This window comes from Pelophylax lessonae (assembly GCF_965119305.1).
Source record: "Pelophylax lessonae genome assembly, chromosome: 4".
NCBI classification, from domain to species: domain Eukaryota; kingdom Metazoa; phylum Chordata; class Amphibia; order Anura; family Ranidae; genus Pelophylax; species Pelophylax lessonae.
Window position 1 is genome coordinate 481894552 of NC_138771.1, and position 12938 is coordinate 481907489.

Below are 12938 nucleotides of genomic sequence, written 5' to 3' on the forward strand. Positions count from 1 at the left end.
GAAACGGTTCGTGATGACATGAAGCGTAGGGAGGAGGCCATGATAGCCTCGCCCTCTCCCTCTGCGCAGAAGGCCTGGCTGGAGGCGCAGGCTTTGTATAACTCAGTGGTATTTTCAGCGGCTGAGAAGAAACGATATTTCCTGCAACAAACGTACTTTGAGGAGGGCGAGAACACTGGGCACATGCTGGCTATGGTAGCCAGGTCTCAACAGGATCCTGGCTCTGTGACGGAGATTGTCTCTCCCTCCGGGGAGGTGGTCTCCTCCACTCCTCAGGTGCTTGAGGGCTTTAGGCAGTTTTATGCTGATCTGTATCAGCCCCGGTGCGGGGGCCGGGGGGCGGCCCTGTCCTCCTTTTTGGACGGGTGCTCCCTGCCTCAGCTTCGGCAGCAGGATAGTCTGTCCCTTAGTGCTCCGATTACAATGTCTGAACTGACGGATGCGTTGGGGCAGGCACCTAATAATAAGGCACCGGGAGCGGATGGCCTTCCAGTTGAGGTCTACTCTAGGTATGGGCGAGTCCTTCTGCCGGCTCTCCTCTCCACTATGCAGGATATTATGCGGACGGGGGTCCTGCCGGATTCCATGAGTGAAGCCATTATTATTGTCTTGCCCAAGCCAGGGAAGGACCCTAGATACCCCGACTCATACCGACCGATCTCCCTGTTGACCACTGATATAAAACTTTTCGCACGTATTCTTGCTAACCGGCTTTCGAAGGTCATTACCTCCATCATTCACCCAGACCAGTCTGGATTTATTCCGGGCAGGTCCACGGCGATTAATATACGGCGGCTTTATCTCAATTTACAAATTCCAGTTGATAACCCGGGTAATAGAGCCATATTGTCCTTGGACGCGGCCAAGGCATTTGATAGTGTCGAGTGGCCTTATCTGTGGGAGGTCCTCTCTCGCTTTGGCCTGGGCGATGACTTCATTGGTTGGGTTAAGGCGTTATATTCGGCACCTAGGGCGCGAGTCAGGGTGAATGGGGAACTATCTTCCCCGTTCCCCCTCTACAGGGGTACTAGGCAGGGGTGCCCTCTGTCCCCCCTGCTGTTTGCACTGGCGATAGAGCCGTTGGCGGCCCTCATTAGGTGTTCCCCGGCTGTGGTGGGTTTCCGGAGGGGTGACCTGGAGGAGAAGGTGTCCCTATATGCGGACGATACCCTTCTGTATTTGGGTGACACTGAGGGGTCCCTTAATTCGCTTATGGTTCTTATAGCACAATTTGGCTCATTTTCAGGTTTTTCTATTAATTGGGATAAGTCCATACTAATGCCTCTTGACCCCATACCCAATCCCTCTCTACCGGCCCTGGGTCGCCTGCGTGTAGCAGACACTTTTAGGTATTTGGGAGTGATGGTCTCCCCGGATCCGGCTCAGTACCTGCGTTTGAACCTGCTGCCTCTTTTAGACAAGCAACGTACTAAGGGTAAGAGTTGGAGTAAGCTGCCACTTTCGGTGGTTGGCAGAGTGAACTTAATTAAAATGATTTGGGCCCCCCAGCTATTGTATATCTTTCATAACTCTCCAATGTGGATCCCAGTGTCCTGGTTTAAGCGGGTGGAGTCCCAGTTTCGTGACCTTGTCTGGCGGAGGCAGCAGCCCCGTATTAAATTGTCTACCCTTCAGTACCCCAAGGATAAGGGTGGATTGGCAGTACCCCATCCGCGGATGTACTTTCTTGCAGCTCAGTTGCAGCACTTGGCGGGGTGGGGGGATCAGTCCTCGACGGACCCACAGTCCCTGCTTCTGACTAATTCCAGGCTACCTCTCTCAGCGAGGTCCCTTTTGGAGATGGATCTTCCCTCATTGCCGTTCCGTGCTCCCACGGCGACCCTGTTGCGTCGCCTGTGGCGGGAACTGCGTGTGTTGTCACACTCGGATGGATTTTTTGATTTTACGCCGCTGTGGGACAACCCGGCCTTTCCAGAGGTCGCTAGGCTGCAAGACTCTCTGGGGTGGCGGGACAGGGGTATAAGGTACTTTGCCCAACTGTTTGAGGGCTCTGTGCTTAAGCCTTTTGACCGCCTTCAGTCTGAATTTAATCTCCCTCGCCAACACTTCTATCGCTACCTCCAACTGCGCCATGCCCTTCAGACCCAGCAGCGACTGTCCCCCATACGACAGGCGGACCAGACGATTGTGAACTCAGTGATTAGGGCTCAAGATAAACGGGGACTGATCTCCCTTAGGTACCAATGGCTTCTCTCGTGTATACAGGACCCGGCCTCCTTGCAGTGTAGAGCGGCATGGGAAATGGATCTGGGGGATATTGGCGGAGATCAGTGGGATCAGGCCTTAGAGGCCCTTCCCTCGGTGTCTCTGTCGGCTTCCCACAAGCTTTCCCAGCTCTTTATACTCCATAGGACGTATCGTACCCCAGTTCTCCTGCATAAGTGGGGTAGGCGGGATACGCCTCTTTGCCCTAAATGTGATTCCCACAGGGGAGATTTCATACATCTGCTGTGGCGCTGCCCGAAGTTGGTTAGGTATTGGACTCAGGTCACACAATGCATTTCACAAGTGGCCCATGCACCTATACCGGTTGACCCTCTGGTGTGTCTGTTGGGCATACTAGACCCGGAGCCGTTTACCCCTGGTGCATATATAATGGTGCATAGGCTATTATACTTGGCCAGGAAACTGATTGCTAACTATTGGATGAGTCCAACGATTCCTACATTGGCACAGTGGGTGGCACGAGTCAATTATATTCTGCTAAGAGAACAGCTAGCGTATCGCCATCGTAATGCAGCCACAAAGTTTTATAAAATCTGGCAGGATTGGTTGGATTGCCCGGGACTAGCACCTGCACAGCTGCTTATGTATCGTATTCTGCAGGCTTAGTTTGTTGGTAGACATCCTGGCTGTAATGGGGTCTTTCTCACCTGAACTCCTATTTTCCCTTTCTTCCTCTTTCTTCCCTTCCTGTATTCCCCTTTCTTTTTCTCCTTCTCTCTGTTCGACCCATTCCCCTTTTTTTTCCCTCCCTCTCTTGTTGTCCTTCTGGGAACTGGGCTCCTCCGTTCCTGTGGTGGAGACCTGTTCCCGGTATCTCTCTATCCCTTGGATTCTGATATGGGTATGATGGCCACGTGGGCTTGGTGCTCTCGGGGGGTGTCACTTTCACACGGTTGATGTGGGGAGGTTTCTTCCTGCGCTTATGCCGAACCCTGATTATCCTGATACGTTGCTGCTTTGGTTTATGTTTATATCGGCCTAAGTAGGTTCGGACATTTCTATTATCTTAACACTACTGTAATTATTCCTGTTTTTGTATTGCTCTATGCTGGTTCTTCTCACCAAGAGATGTGACCCCTGCGAGGGTGCGGTATTTTTCAACATGTATGTATGTACCCGATTGTCATTGCTGTGAATGTTTTCACCTGTTCCCTTCCCTTCTCTGTTTTTTTTTGTTGTTTTTAATAAACACCTTTTGGATTTAAAAAAAAAAATGCTGTAAAAAAAAAAAAAAGAGGCTTACATACTTACCTTTATGGTGGCCTGCATATTAAAACTTTGCTTCTCTCAAGCCTCTGCAGATATTTCACTCTTCCATGTATGCCCGTTGCCTGCTAGGACCACTGCAGACTGAGGTACATGCTAGCCCCCTTGTACTGTGGGTGGAGGAAGCAGGTATTTGACACACAAGATAGTGTGGAATATCTGCAGTGGATCAAAAGTAACAAAAGCAGTGTGAATGCAGCCCTTTCACCTACCAAATTACAGTTTTTGTGTTTTCACAATAATGAGTTCATTTTTTAGCGCTGCCTAATATATTTATCACCATATGACCATTCCCAATCTTCACAATGGAAGGCAGGTGTCCATCTTTGTCAGGTTCAAAAGTTGGGAGGTATTGCTTTGGTAGAGGCAAGGCTTTTCTTTTTTATGTCGGAGAACAGTGAACACCACAGTAGTTACAAATACATACTAAATCTAACTTCAAGTTTCCTAAAACTAACAGTCAGAGGCAGAATAGCCCTAAAGTACAACCAAAGGCTCCTGTAAGACAGTCTAAGGCTCCATGTACACGGGACGTTGTTAAAAGTCCCTTTGAATGCTGGAATTTTTAGGATGTTTGAAACGTCCGTTCGGTCGCGTTTGTACCCGCGTTTTGCGGGCGTTTAGCGGCGTTTGCGGGCATTTGCGTTTAGAACCGTTCCTAGAGGCCAAAAAAATTATTCCCCTTTAAAATGGAAAAACGCGAACGCTAAACGCGGGTCATCGCGTTTGGACGCGTTTAGACGCGTTTGTGCGTTTGAAACGCCGCGAAACACACGTTCGAACGCAAATAATTGCGTTCTAAAAAAAGTCCCTGAACGCAACTGCCTGCAAATGACTGTAATCGACCTGGTGTACATGGACAGATAAGATAAAATGTAGATGGGTTCAGGGGCTTCTGAAAAAAACGCCCAACTGCTCCTAAACGGCCATTTCCAGCGTCCTGTGTACATGGACCCTAAACATGTACCAAATCCAGGTACTATGTAACGCACAAGCCTATTAATGTAAACAAAAACATTCCTTTCTTCCATGAACAAGTCAAGTTCTTGATTTGTGTTTCACATGCTCACCCCTCCCTGGCACTGCAGCACAGGAGGGTTTCAACAACAGAGGCAGTGCTATCAGCCCTTGGCAGGACTAGGTGTGGCCAAGTGCTGATTTGCAAACTCGAGGCTTGTGAATCGGCAGTGAAAATGCTGATAGCCACACCTTCAATATTTTATTATCTCACTATAATGCAAGCGTGAACAGCCTACATGAGAGTTGCAACACTTCTCTGAATTTAGGATGAGAGTATGTAAAAAAAATGTAGGAAAAGAACAAATAAACTTAAAAAATGATTACATTTTTTTTTTTTAACATACTGTGACCAGTCAGTATCCTTGATCTCCGCCACACCATTTCAATGATAACGATGTACTGCACTGGTTACAAAAAGTTGTGAAAACAGAAAAATTTATTTCATTTCTTCATTTTCCAAAAAATTGTGACAAAAAGTTACAAGTTAAAAAGCTTGCCATGTCTTTTACAAAATACCTTGGACTGTCTACTTTCCGAAAATGGATCATTTTGGGGGTATTTGTACTGTCCTGACATTTTAGGGCCTCAAGAAATGGGATAGGCCATCAGTACATCAGGATTGATTCATTTTCAAACATATACTGTATATATATTATATATATATATATATATATATATATATATATATATATATATATACCATAGTTTGTAGACTCTTTAACCACTTCAGCTCCAGAAGGTTTTACCCCCTTAATGACCAGGACATTTTTTGCGATCCAGCACTGCGTTACTTTAATGAAAAATTGCGGCGTCGTGCGATGCTGTACCCAAATATAATTGATGTCCTTTTTTTTCCCACAAATAGAGCTTTCTTTTAGTGGTTTTTGATCACCTCTGCCGTTTTTAGATTTTGCACTATGCGCTATAAACAAAAAAAGAGCGACAATTTTGAAAAAAATACAATATTTTTTACATTTCAAATCAAATTTTTTTATCAGTTTAGGCTAATTTGTATTCCGCTACATATTTTTGGTAAAAAAAAATCCCAAAAAGCGTATTTTAATTGGTTTGCGCAGAAGTTATAGCGTTTACAAACTACGGAATAGATTTTTGTACTTTTTATTTATTTTTTTTTTATTTCTGACACAAATAAAGCTTTCCTTTGGTGGTAGTTAATAATCACTGGGTTTTTTATTTTTTGCTATATAAAATGAAAAAAGAAAAACAAATAACTTTTCTTCATCACTTCAGGGGAAAATGTAGTCTGCTATATTTCTTTGGTAAAAAAAAACCCAAATCAGTGTATAGTATTTAGTCTGTGTGAAAATTAACCGCCTGCCAACCACCCCACGCAGATTTACTGTGGCAGGGTGGCTCGGCTGTGCATAATCACGTAGATCTACGTGATTATGTGCGCACAGAATCAGCGGCATGCACGCCGCTGGAGCCCGCCCTCCCACTGTGATTAGACACAGCGGAAGCCAGACCGCTGGAGGGGCGGCGACGATTGCCGCTGGCCGCCCGCGATCTTCAGGGAAACTGACAGAAGACACGCTTGCTTATGTAAACAAAGCAGGCGAGTCTTCTGTCACACAGGCAGAGAGAGATCAGGAGTTTCAGCTAAGCCGAAAACCCCGATCTCTCTGTGCCTGTCACAGAACCAACCCCCTCCCCCCCACCCCACAGTCAGTAAGCACAAACAGGCATACATTTAACCCTTTGATCATCCCCAGTGTTAACCCTTTCCCTGCCAGTGTCATTTATACAGTAACAGTGCATATTATTTAGCACTGATTACTGAATTAATGTCACTGGTCCCGAAAAAGTGTCAAAAATGTCAGTTAGGGGTCCGATCTGTCCGCCGCAACGTCGCAGTCCCACTAAAAATCGCAGATTGCCGCCATTACTAGCAAAACAAAAAAATTACATAAATATTTCCCTTAGTTTTTAGATGCGATAACTTTTGCGCAAACCAATCAAAATACGCTTATTGGGGGGGGGGGGTTACCAAAAATATATAACAGATTACAAATTGGCCTAAAAGTATGAAAAATTTTGATTTTTTAAAAAAAATTTGGGGGGGAATTTTATATAGCAGAATGTGAAAAATATTGTTTTTTTTTTTCAGAACTGTCACTCTTTTTTTGTTTATAGTGCAATAAATAAAAGTCGCACAGGTGATCAAATACCACAAAAAGAAAACTCTGTTTGAGGGGAAAAAGGACATCAATCTCTTTTTTAGGTACAGCGTCGCACGACCGCGCAATCATCCATCGTAAAAAATGGCTTGGTCATTAAGGGGCAAATCCTTCTAGTCCAGAAGTGGTTAAACAGCTTAAACTTCAGCAGCTGCAGTTTGTATCGGAAAGGTTATTTAATAAGCTACTGCATGGCTTGAGTAGCAATTATACATGGTATAATATTTATTTTCTTAACAATGTGGTGTTCTCCCTTAAACTTACTATTTGTTTATTTCTGCAACAAATCCTTTGCAGCCTTATACCTCTATGCCTTGTCTGCTCTATGCAGGTTATAGCTGGAGGGGGGCAGTGTCTCCCTACTGATACTGTTGATGGATTGGCAGCCCTTCTGCGGGTTTCTTAAAGCTAGTGTATGAAAAGCTGACTAATGGACACTTGCTACTAAGCGTCTCCAGATCTACATGTATTATGCACACCATAAACTGGGGCTTTGCTGCTCATGCCTTGGCTGGTAAAACCCTGTATAAATTTCCTTGTTCAGGCATCCAGATTGCAAGATGACAGCAACCATCAGATTGCCACGGGTAGTCAGGACACTCTAAGAGTCGGTTCACATAATGGAAGTCTATGCAAGTCTCTCCGAGGTCGCCCCAAAGTAGTACAGGACCCTTTTTCTAAGTCGGAGCGACTTGTGTCGCTCCTATTAGAACGGGTCCTGTAGCAGTCAATGGACCGCGAGGGAGCGCGACTTGTCAGGCTGACAAGTCGCGCTAGTGTGGACCGGGTCTTAATCTAAAGGAGTCTGTTACAACTCTCCCTGTGGAAGGATTCTCTACTCTGACAATGTCAAGCTTTTCCTTGCAGGACCAGTCAATTGGCTAATTTACCTCTCTTCAAACAATTCCTAAAAGGAATATGCAGCTGAGGAAGATCTTTGAGCAGGTTTTTTGTACCTCCTCTTGTAGGCTGCTAGGATGCCTAAAATGTCAGTCAGAGGTATCTGCAATGCAATTAGCACTTCCAAAGGAGTGCATTGCCTTTTTTCCTATGATGTTTAAGCTAGAAGATCATTCTTCAGAGGGATGCAAATTGAACAGGACAGAACAGCAGAATGTCTTAGTGGTCAGCACCTTGTAATACTGGGTTGCTCAAGTTCAAACCACAACCAGGACATTTCTACCTGCATTGCCAGATGTCCGAATAAGGCACATATGGAGAAGAGGTTTTCCATCATAATGAGTCACCTGCTTGGTTGATGCGGACTTCATCAGCTTAGCCGTATACATGGAGTTGTCATTGAAGGATGCTGTGTCCTTCAGGGGTATACTCAATCAGGATGATTTGAGTGTGTCTTTGGGGGGTGTAGCATCTTCTGGTGATGGCCTTGTGTTGGACTTGTCCCTAAGGGGTATATCTGTCTGCAGTTGCAGCCTGGGAGCCTGCTTTAACCCTTGCCTCCCATCCAATGCAATGGAAGTTGGGATGAAGAATATTTTATTCTAAATAATAATGACAAGTGGGACAATCTGGTCTGCATCAAGGCTGTGGCGGACATTTTCCAAAGCACAGACCTTAGTGAAGGTACATTTAAAATTAAAACCATTAAAAAAACACTGTCTACTCTCTGGCTTAGTTCTACAAGTACAAATAGGTTTAAAATAACATTTATATAAAGACTGCTTGTGGTATACTGTTATAACAGTTTTCAAAATTTTTATATTTTTCGGCCAGGGCAGGTCCCCCATAGATCCCCCTTTTGCACAGGCCTGGCCAGGGTGAGGGTCCCCATATGGATTCCCCTTTAGAGCAGGCAGGTCCCCCATACATCCCACTTTAGTGTAGGCAGGTCCCCCATAGATCCCCCTTTAGAGCAGGCCAGGGTGAGGGTCCCCTAAATTTATACATCCCCCTTTAGAACAGGCATGGGCAGACAGGTCCCCCATAGATCCCCCTTTAGAGCAGGCCAGGATGAGGGTCCCCCATATTTATACATTACCCTTTAGAGCAGGCAAGGGCAGGCAGGTCCCCCATAGATCCCCTTTTAGAGCAGACAAGGGCAGGCTGGTCCACATTCCTCCTATAGATCCCCTTTAGTGCAGACAAGTCTCCCATAGATCTCCCTTTAGCACAGGCAGGTCCCCCACAGATCCCCCTTTAGAGCAGGCCAGGGTGAGGGTCTCCCATATTTATACATCCCCGTTTAGAGCAGGCAAGGGAGGCAGGTCCCCCATAGATCCCCCTTTAGAACAGGCCTAGGCCAGGGTGAGGGTCCCCATATTTATATATCCTCCTTTAGAGCAGGCAAGGGCAGGCAGGTCCACTGTCCCCAATAGATCCCCCTTTAGCACAGGAAAGGGCAGGCAGGTCCCCAATAGATCTCCCTTAGAGCAGTCCAGGGTGACGGCCCCACATATAGATCCCCCTAAGAGCAGACCAGGCCAGGCAGGGTTCCCCTCCCATATAAATCCCCCTCCTATATAAATCCCCCTTAGAGCAGGCCCCCCATAAAATAGATCCCACTTACTTAGTGACTTCTTCTTACTTTACTTCTCTTACCTTACCACACTCCAGGGGCTCTCTCCAGCCTCTCTCCTCAGTCCACCTGCAAATAATTTAGTAACATACTGTAATATATATTTCTCTCCAGTCCACCACAACCGACCGTCCTCCTTCTCTTTTCCCGCGTTGGGCAGCCACTGCATACACAGAGTCAGACAGTCCCTCCCCCAGCCAGGGCCCAGAGTCAGTCACAGAGAGATCACTGCGCAGCCGCGCATGCAGATCTCTCTCCACCACCACTCCACCTTGCGAGTGGTACCAGCAAGAGCCGAGCGGAAGGCGGGAGCAGCCAAGCCAAAGGAGGCCTGAGGACCCACCCCCCCAACGATCGCATCGGGGATTGATCTGAGACTCTGCAAAGTGAGTCAGAGACAACAAAGTCAGTGGCGGCGCGGCGGACCCTGCAAGGACCGCTCACGGACACCAGTGCCCGTGTGCGCACACCTTGCCGACCCCTGCCCCTCACGCCGCGGCCGCGGTAAGAGAACGGGGGCTGGCGGGCCCCCCCTCAGGTAGCGGAACTCCAGGGCCCAGTCGCAAGCGCGACCGCTGCGACCCTGATAGTTCCGCTACTGGCTAGCTTCATTTGACAGCCAAGAGCTGTGTTAGATCTGGCCTCCTTCCCTTAGAGCACATGTCTGCTTAATGAAGGAGGACTGCAGTTCAAGAGTCGGTGCCTAACTCCAAAAGTTTGCTCCAGCAGTTTTGGCCTGGAGTCCCGAAAGAATTGAAGAGAGAAAGAGTCCTCAACCAAGCAGTCGGCAAAGAGCTCCACTTCTGGGGGGAAAGGTTGCTAACTGGCCTTTTTCATACTTGCACCACCCATACGTATCTTATGGGTACCACCCATACGTACCTTATGGGTACCACCCATACGTATCTCATGGGTACCACCCATACGTATCTTATGGGTACCTGGTTGCTTCTCTTCTGCTAGGAAGATACAGCTTTGGTCTCAGACTGTTGGACCTTCAGGTCAAGCACTTCAGCCCATGATGGGCAATCAGCCATCTCTGAGCCTCCTTTGCTCCAGCAATAATAAGAATATTCTGATTGACAAAGTGGTTCTTACCGTCTCCAGGGCAGATGTGATTTTAAGAGGGGTACTATTGTTGCTCAGAGGGATGCCTATTTCCAATTCCCAGAGCTGTCTTCTGACATACCTCTGTTTCTACATGGATTAAGACATCATGCAGCATACATGTCTGTTGGTTGGGTTCTCAATCCAATCCTCTTCTAGACAGGAATTCCTGTCAAGTATACTTAGGGAGTTTTCAGAACCCTACAAGAGATTAGCTGGCTAGTCTTTCAAAAAAACTTCTTGACGGGGGAGTTCCACTGCCAATAACTCAGCAGCACAGAAGATTTATTACTGTGCCAGCGCCCATGACTTCATCTGCCTGTTTGCAAGACATGAATCGCTGGGTGCAGGATGATCAACATTGGAGAAAAAATCCTTTCTGGACAGGAGGCCTTTTCCATTGAGCACATCTCAATAAAGGGATGGAAGAGACCATGGTCCTGATCATCAGCTATTGAGACACTGACAGGCGAAGAGAGGAAAGTCAGGAATACCTGGCATCCTACCACCAGTATGCTCTAGTGGCAAAAACAATGTATCCTGAACCGTGATGGATTTAGCTCTCAGATACACAGCTCCGGGGCAGCTGCAGTCCACATTTAAAAAGCGTCCTGTGCATCTTTGGTTCTGATTTAGGTGAAAATTCAGGCAGAAATTCAGACTTGGTTCGCACCTGAATCGGTGAACAAGGACACACCGGATCCCATGCTGTGAACCGTGGCCGCAGCATATGAACCTGGCCTTAAGGTGCAGGAGTGCCTAGGCACACTCAGATACAGTATCTCACAAAAGTGAGTACACCCCTCACATTTTTGTAAATATTTTATTATATCTTTTCATGTAACAACACTGAAGAAATTACACTTTGCTACAATGTAAAGTAGTGAGTGTACAGCTTGTATAACAGTGTAAATTGCTGTCCCCTCAAAATTACTCAACACACAGCCATTAATGTCTAAACCGCTGGCAACAAAAGTGAGTACACCTCTAAGTGCAAATATCCAAATTGGGCCCAAAGTGTCAATATTTTTGCGTGCACCATTATTTTCCAGCACTGCCACTGCCTTAACCTGCTTGGGCATGGAGCTCACCAGAGCTTCACATGTCCTCTTCCACTCCTCCATGATGACATCACTGAGCTGGTGGTTGATAGAGACCTTGCGCTCCTCCACCTTCTGTTTGAGGATGCCCCACAGATGCAAAATAGGGTTTAGGTGTGGAGACATGCTTGGTCAGTTCTTCACCTTTACCCTCAGCTTCTTTAACAAGGCAGTGGTTGTCTTGGAGGTGTGTTTGGGGTTGTTATCATGTTGGAATACTGCCATGCGGCCCAGTCTCCGAAGGGAGGGGATCATGCTCTGCTTCAGTATGTCACAGTACATGTTGGCATTCATGGTTCCCTCACTGAACTGTAGTTCCCCAGTGCCGGCAGCACTCATGCAGCCCAAGACCATGACACTCCCACCACCATGCTTGACTGTAGGCAAGACACACTTGTCTTTGTACTCCTCACCTCACCAACACAAGCTTGACACCATCAGAATCAAATACGTTTATCTTGGTCTCATCAGACCACAGGACATGGTTCCAGAAATCCATGTCCTTAGTCTGCTAAGCAAACTGTTTGCGGGCTTTCTTGAGCATCATCTTCAGAAGAGGCTTCCTTCTGGGATGACAGCCATGCAAACAAATTTGATGAAGTGTGCGGCATATGGTCTGAGCACTGACAGGTTAACCCCCCTCCCCTTCAACCTCTGCAGCAATGCTGGCAGCACTCATACGTCTAATTCCCAAAGACAACCTCCGGATAGGACGCTAAGCACGTGAACTCAGATTCTTTGGTCGACCATGGCTAGGCCTGTTCTGAGTGGAACCTGTCCTGTTAAACCGCTGTATGGTCTTGGCCACCATGCTGCAGCTCAATTTCAGGGTCTTTGCAATCTTCTTATAGCCTAGGCCATCTTTATGTAGAGCAACAATTATTTTATTTAGGACCTCAGAGAGTTCTTTGCCATGAGGTGCCATGTTGAACCCTCAGTGACCACTATGAGAGATTGAGAGCGATAACACCAAATTTAACACACCTGCTCCCCTTTCACACCTGAGACATTGTAAAACTAACGAGTCATATGACTCTGGGGAGAGAAAATGGCTGATTGGGCCCAATTTGGACATTTGCACTTAGAGGTGTACTCACTTTTGTTGCCAGTGGTTTAGACATTATTGGCTGTGTGTTGAGTTATTTTGAGGGGCCAGCAAACTTACACTGTTATACAAGCTGTACACTCACTACTTTACATTGTAGCACAGTGTAATTTGATCAGTGTTGTCACATGAAAATGTATAATAAAATATTTACAAAAATGTGAGGGGGTGTACTCACTTTTGTGAGATACTGTATCAGGAAGTACACTGGAATATTTCAGGAGGAATTCAAGACAGAAGGTGCATTTTTTCGGGTACTACATAGGCACAGTTAACCTTTCTAGAGGTTTGTTATAATATAGCAAATCTTCATTCATTGCGTTCAGGTCCACTTTGAAGGGATAAACAGATCTATCATT